Consider the following 7,889-nt stretch of genomic DNA (forward strand, 5'->3'; position numbering starts at 1 on the left):
AAGACTCTCTTGAATTTAGGATTTGTGTAGAGGAAATTCTACATCTCCCTTGTTGTTTGAGCTCAGTTTCATGAAAGGCATATTTCAACTCAGAAAGTTCAATTCACACCCTACTATTGTTACATATGTTGAGACCTTGAAGAATATATTTGTCCTTCTTAGACAAGTATGTGATTTCCTTTCAAAACATGTAGAACATTAAGGGAAGTGTTCAAAGTTGCCATGATCATTTTTCCAAAAGCTTTTGCCACATACACAGCAATCTGTGTGGCAGATTTCTACCTCCATCACAGCACTTATATCACATGGGCTCTGTTTCAGCTGGATTCCTGTCTGTGAATAAAACCACGTGATATTCTCTCATTTCCTTTCTCCTCATCTATCTCCATGCTGTTTTGATTTCTGGGTCCCCAAATTTTCAGGAAGTTGTACCCTGGACAGGTGTCTATTTCCAATTTTTCCAATGTATTGACCACCATCATGGGAGAGTTCATATTAAAATCTCTTCCATTCTCATGAGGATCAACATTCAGAAGTATAAATGTGAACGAAATAGTTGCAGACATATTTACATGCTACAAGGAATATCTTCTATAGCACTATTCCACACAAATGGTCATTGTGGAGTTCTTGTCTATGTGTACCTATCTCCCCAATACTACTGCAAATTACATAATTCCAATGATGGCCTAGGCCATCATTGATCTTTTGTACCCATATATACATATTTGCTACATTATACGTGAGTTTTCTCTTTCTGTCTCTCTGTATGTGAAATTTTCCTTTCTTTCTAACGTATATTTGTCATTTGCTTTTGATGTAGAGAAATTTACTGTTAAAAGACAGTGTTCTTAAATTTGAACTTTTCTTAATTTTATTAGTGTTCTCAAGCATTTTATAAATTAGTTATTATATCCTCTGTTTATATTTTCTGTTGTGTTAATTTTATGACACCATGACAAAAATGTAGACTTCTTATTCTTTCATTTTATTAAATCTTTTTAATACAGAAGTATTCAACCTCTGTTGTGCACTAATAGCTAGATTTCACAGATGCTGTCAGCAGTAAGTACAGTAACATACTTGGTGATTGAGAACATGAGAAGGATAGATGGCAGGTGGGGATACAACCTTTACACATCATGAAATACATGAAAACTTCCACCAGGTACCAGCCAAAATGACCTGACAGGGAGCTCAGGATTTTGAGTGAGAAAAGCAGGTGCCTTATAGCAGACTTCTAGCTTATTGGAAGAGCTGTCCAGTCACATCTCCTGAATCACCTAGAGCACTAGGCCCTATAACCATCCAGCCTTGGGTCATGGTATTGAGGTTTGGGAATTGCAACTAATGGCCTTGAGATTAGGTATAAACATCAATGTCTATCCAGAGTTTCAGCCTTGTTGTCTCTGGTCATTTCCTCCAGGACAAGACAGCACAGGGTTGATCTAAAAGATTATGTGTCATAAAGAACTGAGGACAGCTAGGGCGTGGATATCTGATGACAGTTCTATGGGTGAGCAGTGAGAGTATGTGGTGAGAAAGTGCCAGCAAGTACCTGAAGACATTTCAGAAATTGGCTCATGGTGATAACTAAAAGGAAAATGAAGTGTTTCTTTCCCAAATAAATTCTCATGTGTCCTGTACTATTGGCTAACGCTGCTTGAGAAATGCTCACTAGAACATTTGTGCGTACAGAAATGAGGGGTAGTGGGTTGATTATTGAAGATGAGTTAGTGCTGATGAAGGACAGTGAAAAGTACATTTTTCTCCAAATCTCTTAGTTTCACTCATGAGTCAGGCACGATGTCTCAAACATTCCCTTTGATGCAATGAAGTACATGTCTACACAGTTGTCAGAGGATCACACAAGCTCCAGTAATGTGCTGTGTGTCACAGCACTGAGGGATAAAGGCCTCAAGTTGCCTGAGAAGGAATCATTTTATACCTTACTCTAATGAGCAGCAGCCCTTTTGAACCAGGGGGAAAGGCACAGGTGACAAAATGTGGGAAGCCTGTACTGTACATCATCCTGATTCCCCATGCGAGACCTTATCTCCTGGGGTCCTTATGTTCTGTGAACTGTTTTTGGGACTTGGCATGATTTGGAATGAAGCAGTTGTTTCTCTTCCAGGTGGTCTTGGACAGTATAATTCCAGGAGGTAAAAAAGAAAAGAAAAAGTATTTTATATTGTAGTGATATGAGTCAGACAGAAGTTTACTGTCCAGAGGGAGCAAGACTCAAAGAACAGAGCCTAAGGAAACTGGTTCCTTGTTACTCCAGCAAGCAGAGACAAGGTAGTAGCAGATTCCTGGAGGCAGAGCTCTGTCTGTTCTTTGTTCCTTTGCCTGGGAAGATACCAACCAGTGACAGGTAAACTAGCTAGTGAATGCCTTAAGGAAGTGTAGATATTAGTTTGCTTACACCAAATTACTTATGCATATTCCTTAGCTGTTTGTAGCCCTCAATCAAGGTGCAAAGTTTCCCTGGCTCTAGGCTCACTAGAGAGAGACTAACCTCTGGGAGAACTCTGAAGCTCTATTCTGTAGGTCTTCTCCTTTCCTTGGGTACCAACTCAACCTACAACAGTACATGACCTTCCACTTTTTAATGTGGTGGAATGTATAAGAGATGAACAACATCTACTGAGTTACATGAAATAAGACCAATTATTTCTGAAATCGTAGAGCTCATTTTTAATACATTCTTGTCTCTGTCCAATTTCATTTATTTTATCATGTAAATATATCTGTTTCTAGGAAAATAAACATATATAAAACATATGCCTATACGTACAAACAAATACAGATATATGTATAATAAATATATATCTGCCAATATATAAGTGTTGCAGGCAGCCAAGTTAGACAGAAATATTATAGGTAGTCAGGCAGAGCTCGGCCTTAGAAGGAGATAACACAGAAGATAAGATACCTTACAACTGGGGGAGAGATGGGTGCCATCTTAGGCCAGATCTAAAGGCAAAGATCAAACAAATGCTCACCTCCCTAAAGACTGACATTTGAGATTGATCACCACCCTGAGAGAGAGACAGAAGAATCATTAATCTGACTACTACTGGATGGCTACCTCATAAAGTGCTGTTCTACATTCATATCCCTTCATGATTTGACTCCTTTCCCCATTTGGTCCTGCACTTACTCAATGTTACCTGAGCAAAGGTACTTGTAATCCCTTTGGTTGACCATAGTTTTGTCCCACCTCTTGTCCACCTAAGCAAATTCCCATTTTCTCCACCTTAGCACCACATGGTTTTACAATATAAAAGTCCCTGGAAGAGAGAGCTTCCGGGGGACTACCTGCTCAGGTCCCCCTCCTGTCCAGCTCTCAGACAGGAGCTTTCTTTCCCTCAATAAATATATCCTGTGCAGAACCTCTTTTTGTTCCTAAAACTCATTCTTCAGTTTTAGAGAACATGAACTCATCCAGGTCAGGTTGGGAGATCATTTTTCCCTGCGTCATTTGGAAGTTCCCTGTATCATAAGCCTAAATAGCTGATAAGCTCTTACTCTCATTATTTTTAATTGTCACCATTGGTTTTCAGGCTTGTTTCAAAAATGAAACTTTTGTGTATGTTTGTCTGCACTTCATGATTTTTTACCTTGATCATCACCATTTTGAGCTGACTTGGCTTAAATTAGAAAATTGAGACTGGCTGGAGGTAGCAAAATGACTGAGTGATATTATAATTTATGCCTTTCTAACTAGCAATCATGGTACTATGGTTAGCTCCAGGGTTCCACACTGAATGACTTAAATGAGAAGTGCACTGGGGTGCTCTGAACTATTTCAACAAAGGGACTTGACTTAAGGGTCACTTGTTTCTAAAATCTGAGAATAGCTTGATTCCAATCTTATATCAGACCTTTTTTTTGTATTTTAGGGAAGGGTCTACAGGATGTTCAGAGTATCACTACTAGATCAGACACATAGTGTTCTGCCTGTTTAGAGTCTCCCAAGATCTGGGATTACAGACCTGTGCCACCACAGGCACTCTCAATTGTCATGTCTCCTTGCCCTGGGGGTGGGGATGGCATGGTAGGCCCAGGGATCAAATCCTTGGCCGCTGTGCCTGTTTGCATGTTCTTTAATCCACAGAGCAAGTTGGCCAGCTCTTATTCCAGACATTTGAAAAATTTCCAGTTAGTCACTAATGATAAAAACTACCACGTAGTAAGTGGCTTTTTGGTTGTTGGTTTGTGTTTTTCTGTATAAAAGTAGTTAAGTTTTATACTGAATGCATTTTCTTAATTCTCAAAATACTCCTCTAGTGTTGTACAATACTTTAACTTCCTATTAGCTATGATGTCAAGGAACTCAATTGAGTCATTTTTACTTGTGACAATAACCCGGCCCTCAAGTGAATACTTTATAGCCTTCATCATGCTGTGTTCCTCCTCTCCTCCATGGACCATGTCTTGAGATGAGCTGCACATGTGACAGGGTGGAAAATGCATGACTTCTTAGCACCACACATGGGATACAGGCGAGGTCTATTAATGATCTGCTGAAGGAAAGTGGGTGACAGATTAATTTGAAAGAATGCCAAACAAGAAGTATTACACAGAACTCAGGTTAAGATCCCATGACCCAGGTGAGGAACATCAGCACAGGGATTCATTTTGCAGGCACAAGATCAGTACTGGATTCTGATCCTTATCATGTAAATAAATATGAGCATGAAGGTGAGTATTAGATCTGCTGTGCTGATCTTTGCTCTGTAAGCAGTATCAACATCTGCTATAGCAGAAAAGAGGGGTGGATAACCCTTGTGTGACAAGGGCAAGGACTTACAGCACATTTCCTGAAACCCCTTTGTAGCCACTGGCCACATAATTCTTGAGTTCTGACTCTATGAAGACAGCATGAAGGACTAAGGAGAGAGCTTTGTTGAATAGTTGCCAGCCTGATGAATGCAAGGTCCTGAGCTCACAGCCTAAAAAGGAAAACAAAAATCAAGACAGACCATGTCAAGTGGAAATTTCTGAGTCTTGGCCTTGGGACCCACTGGGTAGACACTGCAGCTCACTGTTATTGTCATTGACAAGGATTTGATGAAAAATATTAAGAAATCTCAAATGTTGACAAGTACATTGGCTAGTAACATCACAGCCACAAAGAGAAACAACAACAACGAAAGACAACTGTGGAATGTTCCCCAATCAAGGCACGTCTCAGCAAATCTGGAATAGCAGTTTCTTCAACTTTGGTAGTGTCCTCTTTTCTACAATATCCAACTTCCTACATATGTTTATAGACATTATCTAGAAAGTCTCAGATGCTTATAAATCACCAATTGAACTTTATATGTAAGTGTGTGATGTTTGGAGTATTGTTTCACCTAGAAATAGAAAATCTCAGAGCCATCGGAACATATATTTTAAAGACATATTGATGCTTTGGTTTCCAATGGTTTTTACTAAAATGCATGACATCAGGCAAATTACTGCTTTCTCTGCCCTCAATTTGACAGTTTGCAAAATAACAATAGAAATAAATGCCTTTCCTCTTCTGTAGTTGTTTAAACATTGAGTATAATTCATATTTTACATACAAGAAATTCACATTAATATTTGGTATTTTGATAGCATTCTGTGAATATCATTTATTATTACTTGAGTCATGTTGGGAACATTGAAATTATACCAATTATCCCAAATGTCCTCCACTGCACTCATCTATTAAAAATGAAACTGATATCTAAAAATGAGATTTCTTTTTCAACTTATGAATTTGGTAGAGTTTCCATACACAACTTGGACTAGCAGTCATCCTCCCGTTTTCAGCCTCCACAGGGTTAGGCTACAGGGGTGCACAACTTTGCTCAGATTGGTCTCCAGCTGAGTGTGCCCTAGTGGTGCGACCAATGCATCATGTGTTACCAGGGATGCAACCTTGGTCCCTGGGATGCTACCCTGGTCCCTGAGCTTGCCAAAGCAGAGGATTAATTCACTGAAATATCTAGCAGGCATGAAATGAGAAGATTCTAAGGAAATCTAGCCAAACCTTGTGATTTGAGTTGCAGGTTAAGTCCTGTGCTTGGTGATCCTGGTTGAGGTGGTAGAGGCTGCTCTTTGGCTTTGGATGTGGTGGATACTGTCACTTCAGTGCAAGTCATCAAAAATCAATGGTGTTACCTAGCATGGTGTGTCCTGTGTTGTCACACATGCAGCTGAAACTCATAACCCAATTTTCCTAGGTATGGTGCACCTATAGCCCATCAGCACCTCTGCCTAATACACCTCCCACCTGCTGTAGCTCAAGAGTACCCTCCCAGGTGCCCAGGGTGTCTTCTGTATGTGCAGAGGTCCCATTTGCTGTGATGGAACAAGTGCCTGACATAGGCACAGGAGCTGTGTCTCCATCATATCCATGCCCCAGCACTATCCGCTGAGGTTCTGCCAGGGTCTGCTGAGAACAGAGCTCAAATTTCTGAAGGCCATGTATGTATTATTGCTGTCTTTTCTTATTGCATAAGTGTTTCTCAAACCGGCGGGTATACCTGCAACTTCAAGCTGTTCCAAGATGTAGGCTGGGTTTCCCCTATAAGTTCCATTCCTCTTAGGTCTCTACTGCTCCTCCAGCTGGCCAGGTCCTCACAGCCATGCTATGCACATCTCCTGCTCCTGATCAGTGCCTGAGAGATCATGGACCAGGTCATCTTGGAAACTTTTGCTGTACCTACCCTATGAGAGCCTTCCTTCTATTGAGCTGTGCTCCATTTTTAATAGTAGACATAATGAAAACATCAGTACAATTCTTTGGACTCACTGGCAATTTATGTATTTAGTTTCCAAAAACAGAAGCTGGGGAACATACAACAATATGGTATAATACAATATATGGTACAGATTATCAAAACAAGAATAACTGATTAACAATCATTGACATATCTATTTTTATTGTCAAATCTATTGGTGAGATTAACAGATATACAAGATAGGACATATGTTTGAGTACTACTGCTTGCTTTCAAGAAAGATTAAATTTTTGTTCTTGTCTCTTTTTTAATCCAAATCATTTTTATTAAAAATATTAATTGTACATATTAACAGAATTAGTGTGTCATTTTAGTATATATACTGATATACAACACTCACTGATCACATTCACTTTCCTTTCATGGACCTGCTCCCTTCTCAACCTATAATAATCGCTCTCCTATATTCAAGTTCTTTTTTCTTAAACTTCTATAAGAGAACATATTTTTACTACCTCAAATCAAACTCAGGACCTTGCTCTTGCCAGGAAGGTGATGTGCAGCTGAACTATATTCCCATCTTAAACTTCTCTATGAAAGACAATACTTAGTATTTGTCTTTTGGCATTTTCCTTCTTTGATGTAACATAATAACACCCTTACCCATCCTTGCTGCAAACAACATGGCTCAATTTTTATGGCAGAATAGTGAATAAATCCTTCATTTTTTCTATTCCTCAACTGACTGGCACCAATTAGACCTAATATTTTAGCTATTGTGGATAGTGTGCTCAGTATATCTCCTTTGGCTATATACCCAAAAGTAGGATTTTGATCAAAAGGCAGAAATTCGTGAGTGAAGCTGTTTGTGCCTCAGGTATCCACGACAAACCACTGTTGGTTCTGAGTTTGGCAGGGCCCCATGAGAAATATGTACAGCTCCGAGAGCTGTTACCATGGCGACCTGACCATGGCCTGTGATAGTACAGTTTTCTCCCTTGTTTCCCATGAAGCCACCAACACATGCTGGATGTTCTGCTAATAGCTTAGATATTCTTCCTGTCCCAGAGTCTACATTCCCCTTAAACTCTCCATGAATTTATTCATAGGCTGATTGTATAAACAAATGTGCTGCAGGTGCTGGGTAGTAGTTTGCTTTCCCCATCA

The sequence above is a fragment of the Octodon degus genome, unplaced genomic scaffold (assembly GCF_000260255.1).
Source record: "Octodon degus isolate 3935 unplaced genomic scaffold, OctDeg1.0 scaffold00507, whole genome shotgun sequence".
NCBI lineage: Eukaryota > Metazoa > Chordata > Mammalia > Rodentia > Octodontidae > Octodon > Octodon degus.